The sequence below is a fragment of the Vicugna pacos genome, chromosome 22 (genome assembly GCF_048564905.1).
Source record: "Vicugna pacos chromosome 22, VicPac4, whole genome shotgun sequence".
NCBI lineage: Eukaryota > Metazoa > Chordata > Mammalia > Artiodactyla > Camelidae > Vicugna > Vicugna pacos.
This window is the reverse complement of record NC_133008.1, coordinates 4,659,751-4,676,146: the sequence shown is the minus strand read 5'-3', so window position 1 is coordinate 4,676,146 and position 16,396 is coordinate 4,659,751. Positions and strand designations below refer to the sequence as shown.

Below are 16,396 nucleotides of genomic sequence, written 5' to 3'. Positions count from 1 at the left end.
CTTATCCCAAATGGATATATATTTTTATATTGTTATTTTGAATGAGATAAATAAAATGGACATTTTTGGATTTAGATACAAGGTTTTGATACTACACTACGTAAAGTTAAAATAAAAGGGCCAAAGAGATCACCTACACCCCCGAACATTAAAGTTCAATTAAGTCCGTTTTATTTACCGCAGTTTAAATTATATGTATACATAGACTGAAATACTTGATCAATAATTGGGACAACAGACCAATTAATCAAGTTAAAAACTAAGAAGGGCCTAAGCTCTTTGTCTGAAACTTGGGCATCCTAGAGATGTCTATAAAATTATATACAATGCACAAAAAAAAAAGGCTTCTGGCACTCCTTCTAGAAATAAATATTGATTAAACCTAATAAATATAAAAATTAAAGATATAAGATTTAATAAAATTGAGATAAAAGTTTGTGAAATTGGTATATTTAAATGGTCTTTATACAATCCTTTTGCTTATGTTGTGGGATAGATATGTTTCAGTGGAAAAATGCTTCCCCTTCTTGGTATTATAAGGCTGGGCACATATCTGTCCCTCTGAAAATATTAATTGAACTAATTAAAGGAAACCAATATTGATACATGAGCCGTCCAATATAAAGTAAATATAAAAACTAATATTGAGTGGCTAATAAAAAAATATAATTAGAGTTTTACCCTGAGATTAACTTATAACACAAGGAAAAGAGACCTTACTAAATGCCTGATGCAAGCTTTGGAATACATGATAAAGTAAAGCTTAAGTTTTAAAACATGGAGTTCTTTGTTTACAGCTCTTCTCACTGACACAAAAATGCCAATTAAGGAGATAAAATTGGGTCTGGGTGACAGAGCAGTTCTCTGGGGACCTGGAAGAGAGTGTCTTTGTCTTGCAGATCAGAAATATAAATACAACAAACAGTGACCTAGGACTGAGCCTAATTACCTCAAAGAAAATAGAACTTAAGGCCAAGAAATTTTTGGCAGTTGAGAACTCAGAACTCTGACAGGTCCTTCAGACTTTGTGAAGAAATCTTAACTCTGCTTCATAAATAGTAAGCCTTAGTGATTTGAGCAAGCAAATTCAGCTTACTGCAACTATTATTATACCTATATTATAAGTAAGTTTTAAAGTGAAGCTATGAGATCTCTAGCTTTTGTCTGTTTATAAGCCTGCGTACACATTATAGATGTGAGATATTTCTACTGCTAAAAAAAAAATCAAAGTCAAAGAGCTTTGCTTAATTGATGTAAAAAATAAGAGCTTAAAAATTATTTTTAAAATAAAAACTGAACAAATTGATTTTCAGCGTCACGTGAAATGGAAAATATTCAATATTAAGGTAATATTTGATATTGTTTAGTTTAAGTATGTTCTCATTAATATAGACATCTTTAAAGTCATCAATATTAAGTATACTACCTTTACTGTACCTAGGTTTAATGAAAATCAAATAAAATCCTGTTATATCTGTTGCAGATTTGTCAAAAAAAAAACAATGTTAATGTGGTGTGGTAAAATTTTAAGTAAATTAAATGCAAATGAGGTGAGAGCTTTGGGTAAATATTTAAAATATATTTTTAAAATGTATGCTTAAGATAATCTCTAAATATCTGCAAATTCTAGAGTTGTGCTAAATTATGTTAAATGATAGGATTTTATTAAATACCTATGCCATTTTCAGATAAAATAAGATTGAAATATGAATTACTTAACATTTAACTTCCTCTTACAGTGAAAATAAAGGTGTTTAGAAATATTAATAAATGATTGGTGCCACCCTGAAATAGTCTCTATTAGTAAGGGAATGATCTCAGTATCCTAGGAAAGTAAGATAAATGTGTAAAGGAAGATATAACAATGGAATTATATTTTGTTAATGAAAAATAGTGACTTTCTCTGGAAGCTGGTTACTTCTGAATGGAAGAGAAAATAAGGCACACACTAATATGAGTATAGAAAGCTGTGGAAGGCTTGTGGAAGAGGAAACCTGAGGAAAAAGTTTTGTACGTGGTCAGAATTGGCTAAGTTTTGAATCAAATTGGGCAAAGTAAATGAATCTTAGAAGTAAGCTGGTACAAGATTAAATTTGGATTTCTCTCTGTTAAGAGGAAAATATTTTCTTAAAATGTTAATCCACCTTCAATAACAGATTATAAAACTTCTTATACCACTTAGCTGATTTGTTCTGCCTTTATCTTTGACGTATTTTCTTGTTAATGAATTAGTACTGCTTTACAGTGTTCTTTATGTTTATCTGACCAAGTGTTCTGAAATCTTTTAACAAGCTCCCCAAATATCAAATTCTAATTAAAATTCTTTTAATCTCCAGTTAAGTTTGGGATGCTACAGAGGAACCCTGAAACATCCCAAAGAGAGATTTTAAACTAGTAAAATTAATTTGGCATGTTAAATAACATGGTATTGTCAAATGAATCATAAAACTTCTAAGGTTATATTGAATGAGAAAATATTATTAATATAGATATTGTAGAAATTATATGGACTCCCTAAAATTCTGGTATATCTGAAATGTTACCAGTGATAATTATTGGTATAGTGAACAGATTTCTTTATCGATTTTAGTGTAACAGTGTTTAACCATGCTTTTAAATCTTTTGTTATTTATAGACAGTTAATTGTTTTCTTCTGATGATTTTGCAAAATGCTTTCTATTCAAGGAGATTTACTGATTTCTAATAAATTTCAAACTATAGCACTGAACTAAACTGGGTAAGAAATTTTAAAGTTCTAATGAAAACTCTCATTAAAAGAATTAGTTACATGGGACTGAGTAAACTGGTTAATATGATTATAATTTTTGATATTGTTTGAAATACTACTGGCTTTTAACCTGTTTCCCAGACATAAAGAATCTCTTCTCCTTAAGCTAGTTATGGTTCACAGCAATTTGATAAACTATACCTATGTAATCTGACTTGGAACAGTTATCTTTTCTCTCTATCTGATCCCTCAAGAAACTAAAAACACTTAGGCCCCCAGTGGCTCTATCAGACAAATTAGGAAGTTCATCTCCTCACAGATATAGTACAATAAAGGTATTTTCAGGATTTTAAAGAGAAAAGAATTTACCTAAATCTGTAAGGCAGAAACCCATGAAAGCCTTGATGTGGCTTTCCTGGCCTTAGCAAACCTTATTAACATTCTACCCTGAGACTCCATATTAAAACTTCCAACACAGCCAATGTAAAAAAGCCTATATGATCAAATAATCAGTCTTAACTTGTAAAGAAATAAATCTTCATTTGGCTTTATTTGAGAAAACTGAGGGTAACTTTAGAGAGAAAAATGATTATTTTATAGTGGATATTAAATTCTAGTTTTCTTAATTGAGGTCCATATTTACTAAGACACTTCCCAGACCATTCCTTGCTGTTATGTCACATTGCTGTACAGTTTAATTGAATTATGAAAAGGATACTCTAGGTTTGTTTCTGAAGCTCAGTAATCTATCCTTGGGTAAAGTTCCAATGCCCCATGACCTGCAGGCAGGGGATTATACATACTGGAACAGGCATGACTTAAAGAACTGTCTACAACCTGAATGGAAGGTCCCTTTATCAGGGACTCTTAACTAGACCATACACACCAAAGCTGAAGGAAACGGACTCTCGGATTCATTTCCTATCAGAAACAGCCCCTGCAGTGCACTGTCCTATAGAGCACTGCTCACCTTAAAACAATGCCCAAATGGAGAAAAAGCTACCAGGCCAGGATGAGAAGAAGACGACATCTGAGATAGACAGCTGACCCAAGACAACGGACCAGGTCTGTATAACAATTACTTTGTTAATTTCTCCAACCTTTGATTATGTACTACTCCAATTGTTAAGTTTATGATAAATTACCTATGTCTAGTACTTCTGTGTTACCTTGGTGGGATTCCCTACTCCAAGGCTCTAACTAGATAGCCCTCAGCAACGTTATTCTCAAAAGAAATTATAGTTCTGTATAGGCCACTGTTGATCTTAGAAGGTTGGAGACTTCACCTGGCTAATTAATACCTGCTCTGACCCTGACCATAAGTATGAACTTTCTTATAAGATCAAACTCAATCAAAAACGCAAGCAAAATTTTAACCCCAAAATACAACTTCTCGACTATTAAATTCTTACTCGTGACTTCATTAACGTTACTAGCTGTATTACTTTTATCCTGTCTATTTTATAAAATTGTTGTCTATTACATTTCCCAATCTGTAACAGGCCTACAAGATTGATGATGGCTAAACATCTTGAAGAAACAGATAAAATTTATTAACCTGAATAAAATACATATAATAGTGTTTCTAGGTATGGGAATGAGCAATGAAGGGGAAACAGTTCCAGGATAATAATAGACTAGTAAGGCATGTGATCCAGAGAACTTTTAGTATCAACAGGATCTGATAAAAAAAAACTAACACCTTGAATGGCAACTCAGAAGATTCTTCTCCTGAGCTAGGAATGAGCCATTATAGCACCATGGACAAAATTGGTCATGAAATGTCTCTCAAAATGTTGGTCGAATTTAGGACCAAGGGGGAGCACTGTGAATGAAAATACTACACTGTGAATGAAAATACTGCAACCAGGTCAGGAAACAAAGAATGCTGAATCCAAGTCATGAGCAGATGCTGCCAACCCCCAGTGAGGACATACCTGCAGCCCGGCCTCTCAGCCACTCACAGAGGTGCCCTCTGAGCGGACTCAGAGAAAGAAAGGACAGGACACTGGCCCTAGATAGCTAGGTGCCAGCCAGAGGAATTCTTTCAATGACCCAAATGTTTGCTTCCCACCATACATAGAAAAGCACTAAATACTTGAACTTTTGATATCTGGTTTTCTTTAGATAACAAGCAAAATTTTATTGTTCCAATTACCTGGTCTTTTTCGTAAAGCTTCTATATATCCTACCTCCTCCGCTACCTCTTGGGAGAAGTCCCTCAGAGTGATCTGAGTGGCTGTCATTCCGGCTCGAGTCCTCCAGCCAAGTAAAACATAACCCTTAACATTTAGGCTGAACGTTTATTTCAATGAAGTCCCAGAATAGACACAACTCATCAAGTCTGTAATGGAACACACTGAATCAGGAACCAAAAGCATGTTTTGTTTCGGAAAAACTACGGGTTCCTTTTTCTTCCTGTCATTATGCAACCCCTCCAGAACTCATTAATTTGATGTCTGCTCCTCTGGCAACCAAACTCATAGAAGAGTCAACTCAGCAAAGCATCCTGCTGGGGAGAAACCCCCGCAGCAGTACTGCAGGCTACCTGCCTTCCCGTACGCTCTGCTGAACCTTGGTGTCCTCCGGGGAGACCAGGCCAACAGAGTTGTTCCTAACAGCTGCAAAGTCGCACACGCTAAATAAATCACTTGATTTTATACGATATTTTACATATATACCCATTTCTGAAAACAGCTTTGCCGGAAGCCCAAATCTTCAACACCAATCTGCAAAGTCAAATCCGGTCCCCAAGGGAAAACAAGACTTAATACGATGCTAAGGACTCCAAAGTCCTCTCAAGGACCGACAACCAAACTGCCTGCAGGTCTGCAGCTGCAGGCGGTTACATGTCTGCTTTTAAAGCAACCCCTTCCTGCCCTTGGGCGCTACAATGTCCCTCAACTCCTTCCCTTCTCAGGGTAAGAGCAGTCGCTACAGAACCTTGCAGGGCAGCACTGACATGACTGGACAAAGAGGATCAGAGCTTAACTAAGCCTTCTGATGACATAGCTTGTCACTCGGTCACTTTACAAATGAAGATATATATAGAGAGAGGTGGGGTGATATTGCTCAATGTCACACAGCTAATAAGTGGCAAAGTCTATAACTCTGCTCTTCCCTTCAGCGTGACGCCCCAGCTGTGAGGCCCACAGTGTTCTCTCGTGCCTACCTGAACAGTCCTTTCCTGTCACTCATAACCCACCACAGTGTCTAACCTTAGCCTGCCTTTTCGGCATCTTTTACCTCCAGTGTCACAGGAAAAAGTTGGTTTCGGCCACTGTATGTCTTCCGGCTCCCGGGAACCTCAGTGCTAAGGCTGGTCTTCCCTGTGCATCCGACCACCAGCTCAGAGGCTCTTCCTCCTCTGCAGGAGGACCATTCCACTCTCTGCAGGGACACCCCCTCAGGGGAGCCCAATTCTCGCCCTCAGCACAGCAGGTGTCCCAGGCCACATCCCGAGGTTCCCCATTAGGACTGCATGTGCCCAGGTATGCTAATCAGAACGGCAGCCTCAGAGCCAGGGATTATGCCTGGGCCACCCTGCAAACCTACTGCCCGCCTCACAGCCCCCAGCCAGCAGGTCACCTGCAAGTCACAGCAAGTGCCCCACCCAATCCAGAAGCCTCTTCATTTGCCAGCAACGCTGATGACTGGTCTCCAAACTTTGGTCAATTTTGCACAAAACAGCACCTTCAACTGTGAAGCAGGGGGTTTTCGCTTCTGCTCCCCATACTTACTGGGAAAGTCAAGGGAAACGAAGAGGTCATTTCTCAACACTTTTATGATGAAACCCTCCCACCCACAATACTCATATGCTCAAGAGCTTTGGATCCACGTGATTTTGTTTCCCTTACACTAAGTGGCTCAAAACACTGAGGGATTCTTACTCTTTTGAGGGTATTTGTACTCAGTTTATCGGCTTTAATCTGTTTTTGTCTCTCTCTTCAGTATCCCTAGCAATTGCCACCTCTTACTTTCTTCAGCAGCCTCCCTCCCAACATCTAGTCTAGGAAATCAGCTGTGATGAGGGGCCCGGGGACAGTCACAGAAGATGCAACTAAGGAACAGAGAGGCTACATAATTTGCCCAAGAAGATCAGCTTCAACCCCCAACAGTGTGTGTTAAGGTCCTCTGTTTAACTCTTATGCTAAGCAAGCTAACTTTTTGTAGATTATAGTTATAAACAGATGAGGTATCAAAATACACACAAGGACACACATCAACTCTAAGATGCTCATTAACTCCACTATTTTGTTTCTTTTTCTTTCTATTAAAAAAATTAAGAAACTCTGCAGTCAGTATAGCAAAATGTTACTGGGCTTTAAATCCCGAATATAGAGGTGTTAAGTGTGTCATTACCCATACTTATTTGTATGTTCACAAGACAAAATGATTTGAAAGTCCCTCTCCCCTCCCATTACTCACTACTGGCTCTCACCTGAGCTCCCAGACCACACATTTAAAAGTCTTTCACTTTACCCACAGCTGAACACATCAGTTTTCCCCCAGAAATCCCTCTGCAGCTTTCCCTCCTCACAGCAAAAGAGGACCATCATTTACCTCATTAATCCACACAGAAACCTTGGCCTTACTCCATCCTACATTCACAGACAGCATTCATCCTTTCCTTTTTACCATCTTAACATGCCTTCAATCTGTTCGCTTTTACCCACTGACCGTCCCACCGCTCAAGAGGAAGCCACCAACACTGCCCACCTGGACTCACAAGTCTCCCAAGTGGCCCCACAGCCACTCTCCCCTATTTGATACAAATGGGATTGTGTCACTCTCGTGCTTTTTGGACTCTTTTCAGACCCACTGTTCCTAGAAGAAATTCCAAGTTCTTCACCTGGTGAAAGTCTTTGCCATGAAACTGTCAGCACAGGGAGGGCAGGACCAGCCCTCTCCCCTCAGCTCCACCCTCTGGCAGAGCATCAGCTTCGATGGACCTGCTGAGCTACACCAGCCTGTATTCTAAACCTGGTCTTGAGTTCTTAGCAAACTGCTTCACTTATCCTTACAAATCCAAGGTAGGTTGGAAAGATTTTAGATGTTGAGCTAGACTATTGATTTGGGGATTTTGCACTAGCAACCTGCAATGTCATGTTCTAATGATTCTGTCTTCTTAAAACCACACCCAGATTAAAGGAGTATTTGTGGAATGCCTTCGGAGTAAAAGGGAATGTACTTTTACAGAATTTGTGTTTTATAAAATGAACAACCTGGACAGGGTCACAAATGGAACCGCCTCACAAGTGACAGAAGACAGTTGAGAGGCACAAAGCAACAGGTCACAAAGATGGTAAGAGCAAAATTGATTCTCCAACACCCCCAAAAATTCCTGAAAGAAGCAAAAATTCTGAATTTTAAAAGTAAAAGTCTATCATATAGGGAAATGAAATAAATAATCCTCTTCATCAGGGTTTCAAGATCTCACTCCAGAGTTTTTAGCAGGCCATAGTGAATCCTAGCACAGAAAAATCAGATGGACTAGTGGTGAGAAAGTTCCAGGAAAACTGCAGTTATTCCTCAACTTCTATAAGGACATACACTCACCTGCCGAAGGTGAATGTAGACCGCATTCTGTAGAAATTCGGAAGCTTCCCGGCTCCGCTTCAGGATGCCGAAGACAAGGACAGCTTGGAAGTATGCTTCTAACACAGTCACCGGCATTCTTACACTGCAAGGGAATCGGAGGCCCCCAGTCAAGAGCAGAGATGTTCCTGTCATGTCTCACAGGCCGTGCCTAGGGGACTCAGTGCCCTGCAGCAGCCCAGCCTCAGGTGAGGACCCGCAGCTTGGCCCACCCAAGCAGGAGGGGCACTGTGCTTGAGAAAGCCCATCCCCGATGGCGGCAAGAGGAGCTGGTGGGTTTGAGTGAACCTGAAATTACCCACAGAAATCTGCCTGCATTCATTCAAGTGATACAAACAACAGTAGCAGTCTATTTAACAAAATTTCAATTGTCAGTGGAAATTTTGCCATTCCTTTCCGGTTGTTCCCTGCACTCTGAGACAGGCTTAGGCTCTCTCACACCTGCAGCTCTGTGCAGTAGTTGTGAAGTCATTTTACTTTGCTGCAAGTGTCCTCACTCCCCGTTTCACATTTTCTCTCCTCTCTTAACACAGTCGGATATCTTCCTGGACCTCTCACTGAGTTCCTTGCTCCTCCTCCTCAGATCCTGAAATAAAGGACAAGTGAAACACATGACCAGAAATGGTACTGTGGACTTGAACGAAGTCCTCAGTGACCCCCTAGGTGAGTGCTGCCCACCCTTTACCATCTATTCTCAAGGTTCTGCCCAGGGTGACATCCAGCCCAGAGAGGTAGCCCAGGCCAATTAAAAGCTATGTGGCTTGGGCGTGGGGACAGGTACAGGAGCTGGTTCCGGAGCCAGGCCCCTCCCCACCTCTGCTCCCCTCTCTACCGAGGCTCGACTGCCAAGCACTCAGTCTCCGTGATCTTATGTCCTACTCTTCAACTCTACTCCAAACACTTTTCCTTTTCCTTTTTTCCCTAATTATCCCCAGCTGGAGTGATTTTTCAATCGCGTTATCTGAAAGAAATTCCTGCAGCCGAAAAAGAGGTCTCCAGAGGTCAATGCCCATATGCTAGTTCCTGAAGAGAGCCCCTGGCTAGGGGGACCCTCACCAACACTCATAGGGCATCACACATGTTGCAGGGTCGGCCACCCCCAACAAGAGTTTGCTGTCACCCCAATACCCGCACAGCATCCCTGCTCACAAAAATGTAGTTGGCCCACTAATCGGTTATTAAGAAGCAAAATACAAAATTGCTCCTGTTTCTTACTAAAATTATCTATGAAGCTGAAAAGGGAATTGTAATAAAAAAGAACAATTTTGACTCTATGTTAGATCTATTCCTTTGGCTTTAAACATGTGCCCTGTTTTCTAGGCTCAAACTTGGTAGCTCTGCACGATTTGTAAAAGAAAGTTTCCTTTAGCCTGAAATCTACAGGAAAGCCTATTCCCCTGGCCCTGATCTTTAAAAATGTTAGCTCATCTGCACTTATGTAGAGATGGCAAGTTGCAAAAAAGAGAATAACCTTGGTTTTTTTGGAGGTTTTACAGGGGCACCATGATTTAATCCACATGGACAGCTGCAAGAACAGCGGATTCAAAGGACAAACAATTCATACAGCAAGAAGTTTGCAACAAGCAACCACATCCCCGCAACTTTTTAGTATAAAAGGAGACAGAATTCTGACTTGGGGAAGATGGTTCTCCAGGACATCAGTCTGCCGTCTTCTGGGTCTGCCAGCGTTGCAAATAAAGTCACTATTCCTTGCTCCAACACTTCATCTCCCGGTTTATTGGCCTGTCATGAGGCGAGCAGAACAAGTTTGGACTCGGTAACAAAATGACTGCATTGGAGTTAGTATGTCTCCACTGTTTCCTCATTTCCAATATGTAACATGCACATCATTTATGATCTAGTGCAAATAATTCATCAAAGACAACAACAAAAAGAAACTATACTCACCTAGCTATCAACACTGAAGTCACATCCTGTCAATTTTATATGCTGTTTAACAACACAATGGAAAAACCTAACATAGGGAGTTGATTCCACGGAAATAAAATTATTTCTACTCCTTCAATACTTTTTCTTTTCTTTTCTATTTTATTTTGTTTTGATTATTGAAAGGAAAATAAAATTCAAATCATTTTATTTCACATATTTTTGTTATAGCTACATTCTTTAAATACTACAAAGAGATATAAATTGCAAAAAAAAATTGTTCACATATTATTATAACGATATATACACAATCAATGGGGATTAGGAAGGGAATGGACATTTACTAAAAATCCACTGCAATCCAGTCTTTTACAAGCATATCCTGGAATATAAGCTCTATGATCCAGGGGGCCCCACCCCCATTCTCACTGCTGAGTCCCTTAGTAATCAACTACTAAGGCACCAGCATAGAACCATGTGATCAGTATTTTAGGAATAAATGAGGGAATTAGCTCATTCAATTCTAAAACAAACACCCAAAAATAAATACTGAACTTATTTACAAATAAAGAAAATTGGAACCCAAAAAAGTAAAGTTACTTCCCAAAGGTCACAAAGCTAATAACTGGTAAAGACAAGATTTGAACTAATCTGCCTGATTCTAAAAACTAAGGTTGAAATCCCATTCGACTGGGGAGGGTCCAGCAGCACAGTCTATCACCCTATTTTTATTCAGATCTAGCCTTAGACAGCCTGAGACAGCACCCCATTCTTATGGAACTCGAGGGCAAATGATAACAATAAAGATTTTATATCCAGTAGTTTGTTAGGTCTCATTTATATATAGTGTCAGCAGGTCAGCAGAAAAACTCTGGAAAATATGAGTGGGTCCAGAGCTTTTTGCTGATTAGTAACTCAGTCTATCAAGACATAGTGACCTTCCCATGAGAGGCCACATGGACATAAACTAAAGGCAGCTGAGCAATGAAAACTAACAAGACCCTGGAAATCAAGCAAGAAGGATTCCTGCCATCCCCCACCCAGTTGCCTCTTCACCCGCGTGGACACGACGGCAGGAGACCTAGGTTATTTTCCAAGTTACACCATCATGGATTCTCACCCATAAAAAGTTACGATTCTATGCTGTCTAAAGTCATTTAAAACTCCAATATGATAACACCAATATCTCAGCAGAATATCTATGTCTCCACTTCCTCTCTTCTAATAGGAGAATATTTCTATGGACACAAAGCAGAAATCCAATTTAAAAAACCATGCACGAAGCCAGGCGAAATTCTGCTTAAGACACTTTGCTCTCACTCTCAGTAAATGAAAACTCAGAAAAAGTGGTCCTTCTCCCTCAGCAAATGGGAAGTAGCCTGATGTGTGTGTGTGTGTGTGTGAGTGTACGTGTGTGTGTGTAAGTCAAATACAATCAAGTCTGGGATGTGTACACTTTTTTATGTGACTGTCATTTCATGGGGATGAGCCAACATTTAAATTAATTTGTATCTAGTGTTCTGAGAGAGTCTCAGGCTCTTGGTGGTGGAGGTGAAAGGGGAGAGTAAAGGGGGAAAGAGGTACATGAAGCAAAGAAGTAAGAGTACTGCCATGGAAACGCAAGACGTTAGTTTTTTTCTTCCTTGCGCCACATACAAATTAGGACTTGCTTTCCGCTGATGACTTATCAAGCACTGAGTTGCAGAAGAAGAGACGACAGCTCATTTCTCACTGAGCTTGTGACTGTATGTGGCATCTTATAGACACAAATCATTTACCCTGATCAATCACTCTAGCAGCAGGCCGTAATTCTCCTGTTTTGAGAGACAAGAAAGCAGGAGTTCAAACAGGATATATAACTTGACAAAAGTCAGAGGACCAGTAAACTAAAGAGGATGAATTCAAACTCAGAGTTGAATGCAGAATCTGATTTTGCCACTCCCAGGACTGGAAAATCCTTAACACACAGGCTCCCCAGCTCCCCTGCAATGTTCCTGGCACCAAGCATTTCCCATGGTAGTGGTCACCAGTTCTCACAGACACACCGCTCTGTGCAGTCAATGACCTTGATCAGACCTTGATATCTACCTGCCACGCCCACCAGGCTTCACCATACAGGCAGGAAAGCTGGCTTTCAAGTGCATACAAAGCCATCCTTGGTCTAACCTGGGCTCTTCTGTGGCTCCTCCAGACTAAAGGCAGCCATGAAACTGCTCACAGTTTCTACATGAGCCACACTACCTCTCTCCATTTGTCTCCCCACCTGTACTACTTAGCTATGGCCATTTTGAGAATCTTGGACACAAATTTTTAAAAACAAAAAAGAAAGGATTCTGGAACAAGTACTTAATACTTACAAGTTTAAATGACAAGTTACAAAGTGAGTATTTACAAACCGAATCTTTCTTTTTAAATGTCAGTTTTAAGCATTTAAAAATATAATAGTAAAAAATTCTCACTTACAAAATTGACAAAAACATAAACAATCTGGAATAAATTCAAAAATAATGCCCATGTTCTAAATGGAGAACCTTCAGGACTGTACTGAGGGGTAAAGTAAGATGTGTGAATATAGAGACATCAACAAATTGCATGGAGGAAAGCAGTTTTGTAAAGATGTATGTTCTCATTAAATAATTCAAAACTTACTAAAAAATCCCATGAAAAATCCAATCTGATTTTTTTTAACTTTAACAAAATATTTTGGAATTCTTCAGGAATAATAAAGTCATAATAATGGACAAGAAAATTTGAGATGGAAGAAAAGAATCAAAAAAAATTCAGACTGACAATTATTAAATAAATTTTTACAATATGTAAGATATGGTGCTGGAGTAAGTAAGGCAGATTGACAGAGGAGGACCATGAGCTCAAAAAGAGACTCTAGTGTAGATAGGTAATTTGTACAGGTGGGATTTCAAATCAAAGAGAAAATTATGACTTCAATAATTGTCCTGAGACAATCAGAGAATCACCTGAAAAGAATAAATTCTATTCCTCTCATAAGGACCACAAGATAAATTACAGACCGTGATGTAAATATTAAAAAGTACTAATAACAGCAAATACAACACTTTGCTCTTATTAAGTCAACTTACCCTTACATTAACAAGTACTACTATCATCCCCATCTTAGAGATTTAAAAAAAACCTACAGAAGAGATTTATTCCATTATAAGAAAGTATTTCTAAGAATAATGTCAAAGATAAAACCCATAAGGAAGACATTTACTATCATAAGAATATTTTGAGACCCAACCAAAATAAAAATCCTCCTGAACAAAATGAAAGGCAAGAAATGACAAGAAAAAGCTCTGTGATACATGTTGATGAAGACAAGGAGTTAATGTTCATAACATACAAAGAGCTGTCACAAAGCAACAAGAAGGTCACTCACTTAAATGTGTGCAAAGGACAAAAGGAATCATTCATTTTAAAAAATTCAAATGGCTAATGAGTAAAAAATGCTCAATACCTCACTGGTCATCAAATGCAAACTAAAATAATGAAAAAGCACTTTTGCTCATCATATGCGCAAATATTTTTAATAGATATTCTAGCTAGTGTCCATCTGTGGGAGAACAAACCATGAGCGACATTTTCGGAGGATGACATGTCAATGGATATGTAAACTCTGAAAAACCTACGTACACACTGACTCAACACCACTTCTAGGAATCGTTTCCTTTAGGAAAAAGAAAAATTCAGTCCAAAAAGATGTATCAATCAGGGCATTTACACAGCACTGTTTACAATGGTGGGAAGAAAAACTGAAGTGAAATCATATCCAGCAATAGAGAATTGGTTACATAAGTAATTGTGCATCTTTTCATTCCCCAATGGAGAAGGAATTTCTAGAGTCACTTGAAAGGAGTCTGTGATGAATGTAAATGTCACATCCAGGGACTAAATTTCAAGAAGCCTTAACTAAAGAAATACTCATACAAGATCACAGGAATGTCTGTACAAGGAGGATGCCAGTCAAACATCCTTTCTGACAGTGGAAAATGGAGAAAACTTAACTGTCCACCATCAAGACAATGATGCAGTAAATCACGGCGAGCTGTGAGCACTGAGGGAGCCGGCGTTTCACCGTGGTCCAGGGCCTTGTCCACAGCATTCTTCCACCAAAAGTGTGCGTGGACAAGAGACCACAGCCGCACATCAGGAGACCCCTCCAATCTATCTGAAAGGACCGGGTGAGTCTTTAGTGGGAGAACTATGATATACACCTGACTGAATAAAGCGAGCTGCAGAAAAACATATAGTATGGCCTTATTTTTCAGTAAAGCTTATATACACACAGGTATACATAGAATTCTCATATTTGTGTAAATATGTATGTCATAGGCATAAAGGTCATGAAATATATATACCAATTTTCAACAGCTTTTACTCTCAGGAAATAAGGGGAAGGGAGTTAGGGGCCTTCCTGTACCACCACAGTTCTCTTTTCTGTATTTCAGTTAAGTATACTTGGAATATAAAAGTTTATTTAAGTCCGAAGTAAAATGGACAATGCTTCCACAAGACAGAATGCTATACTGGTCATCAAAAATCATGCCAGGGGAGATAGAATATTGTAGAAAAACATATAAAAATCCGAATGGAAACTGGAGGTGTCCACACAGAAAACAGGCACAGAGTGATCTCTGGTTTTTTATGACAGAGGTGATACTCAATGACGAAATGATAGAAAAAAGACGTTAACGTGTTAATTATTATCTTTGATTAGCGGGACCAGGATAGCCCCTTTTGCCCCCTTTTTCAGACTTATTATTTTAAATGCACATTCTTTTTCATCTGAAAAAAAGCATTTTCAGGTGTGTAGTACCATGCATTGGAGAATAATACATGAATACTTAGAGAAACAAGTAACTAGGAGACAAGGCAGCAGCGTCACACAATGTACAACGGGCGATCCTGATTAACACCATGCAGTTACATAAGGACCCACAAAGTGAGAGCACCTGCTGTAACAGGGCGCAGCCCCCTTCTATTTGTCAGCAGTGTCTTCAGGGCTGAGGCAGTTCTGAGCACGGCCAGTGTCAGTGATGGTGTCTGGATGGATGCCACTGGAGGTGAGGGCACCTGCAAGCCGAGAGGAAGAACAGAAATCATCCTCTGCCTTTTCTGTCTTGTTTCTTTGTTACTTTAAAAGAGAGGCATTTATAAGATAAACTGTGTATCTTCCCAAATGAAATTTCAGTAATGAAACCGTTTTTAAAGACTTCACAACTTATATTCTGCCTATAAGTGTTTTTTCAACAAAGATCATATTTATTAAATGTTAATTAACTCACTTAATTAACTTCCTGTTGAAACATTCTAGTAAAGAACATGAAATGCCGTATGTAAAAGAACCACACCTGCAGTGACTAGCTCAGCTGTCTTGACGGCAGTGCAGTCAGCCCCCACCATCCCGTGGCCCTGAGCTCCTGATGCCGGTAAGAGAGCACGCTGCTTCCTCAGATGGAGAGAAACTGTGAAAGCATTTTTTGAACTCTACAGAACTGACAAAACATAACTGACAAATCCCAGGCTTCTCTGAGGCTGTCATTTTCGGTTTCTGGCCAACCCCCGTCAATAAGCAGAACCACCCCAATCCCGAGCCATGGGACTCACGTGGGGAGGAGTTTTGGAGAAACTTCCAGGTATAGAATGTAACCAACTATACATAGAACTCTCACAAAATAAAAGATGCAATACTCTGATTTTGGAAGACACTCAAAATATTCTTCTAAGCCTAAGTAGCTCAGCCACTTATTTATTTCACAGCCAGTGAGCATCTCCCACAAGCCCTGTATCCCTGTGTCTGCTGGCAGCCTCAGGCACACTCTTGCTGTCCATCTTGTAAGTCACAGGGAAGAGGCGTGTGTCTCACGCCTACAACCCTCACACAGTCTCGCCTCCTAGCCTCACTGTATGAATTTGGCCCCATTTTCTCACCTGTTTATTTGATATCGGTTCTTCTGTAAGCTGCCTGAAATGCGTTTTGGAACATGTCAGAAGAATCAGTGGGTAGATAAATGGACAGATTGAGAGGTAAAAGATGGGCAGACAGACAGACTCCAAGAAAAGGGGAACAAATAAAATTTCCTATGCAAAACCCTCTTCTAGTCAGGGAAGGAAACCACCACGGAGAAGTGTGAAGAGGCAGGTAGCTTAGGACTGTTTCCTGAA

The 16,396-nt window shown here is 39.5% G+C and overlaps 1 protein-coding gene across 1 annotated transcript in view; it reads right to left on the bottom strand.

Annotated features, from left to right (window-relative positions):
* Positions 1-16,396, bottom strand: part of LOC140688385 (trafficking protein particle complex subunit 9-like) — a 488,572-nt gene that overhangs the window by 160,598 nt on the left and 311,578 nt on the right. Inside the window, exons 13-16 of the mRNA XM_072947071.1 lie at positions 15,184-15,304; positions 9,960-10,069; positions 8,768-8,912; positions 8,288-8,411 (exon numbers count right to left, since the gene is read on the bottom strand). The gene's annotated coding sequence lies outside the window, so the exon portion shown is untranslated. The remainder of the gene's footprint in view (positions 1-8,287; positions 8,412-8,767; positions 8,913-9,959; positions 10,070-15,183; positions 15,305-16,396) is intronic.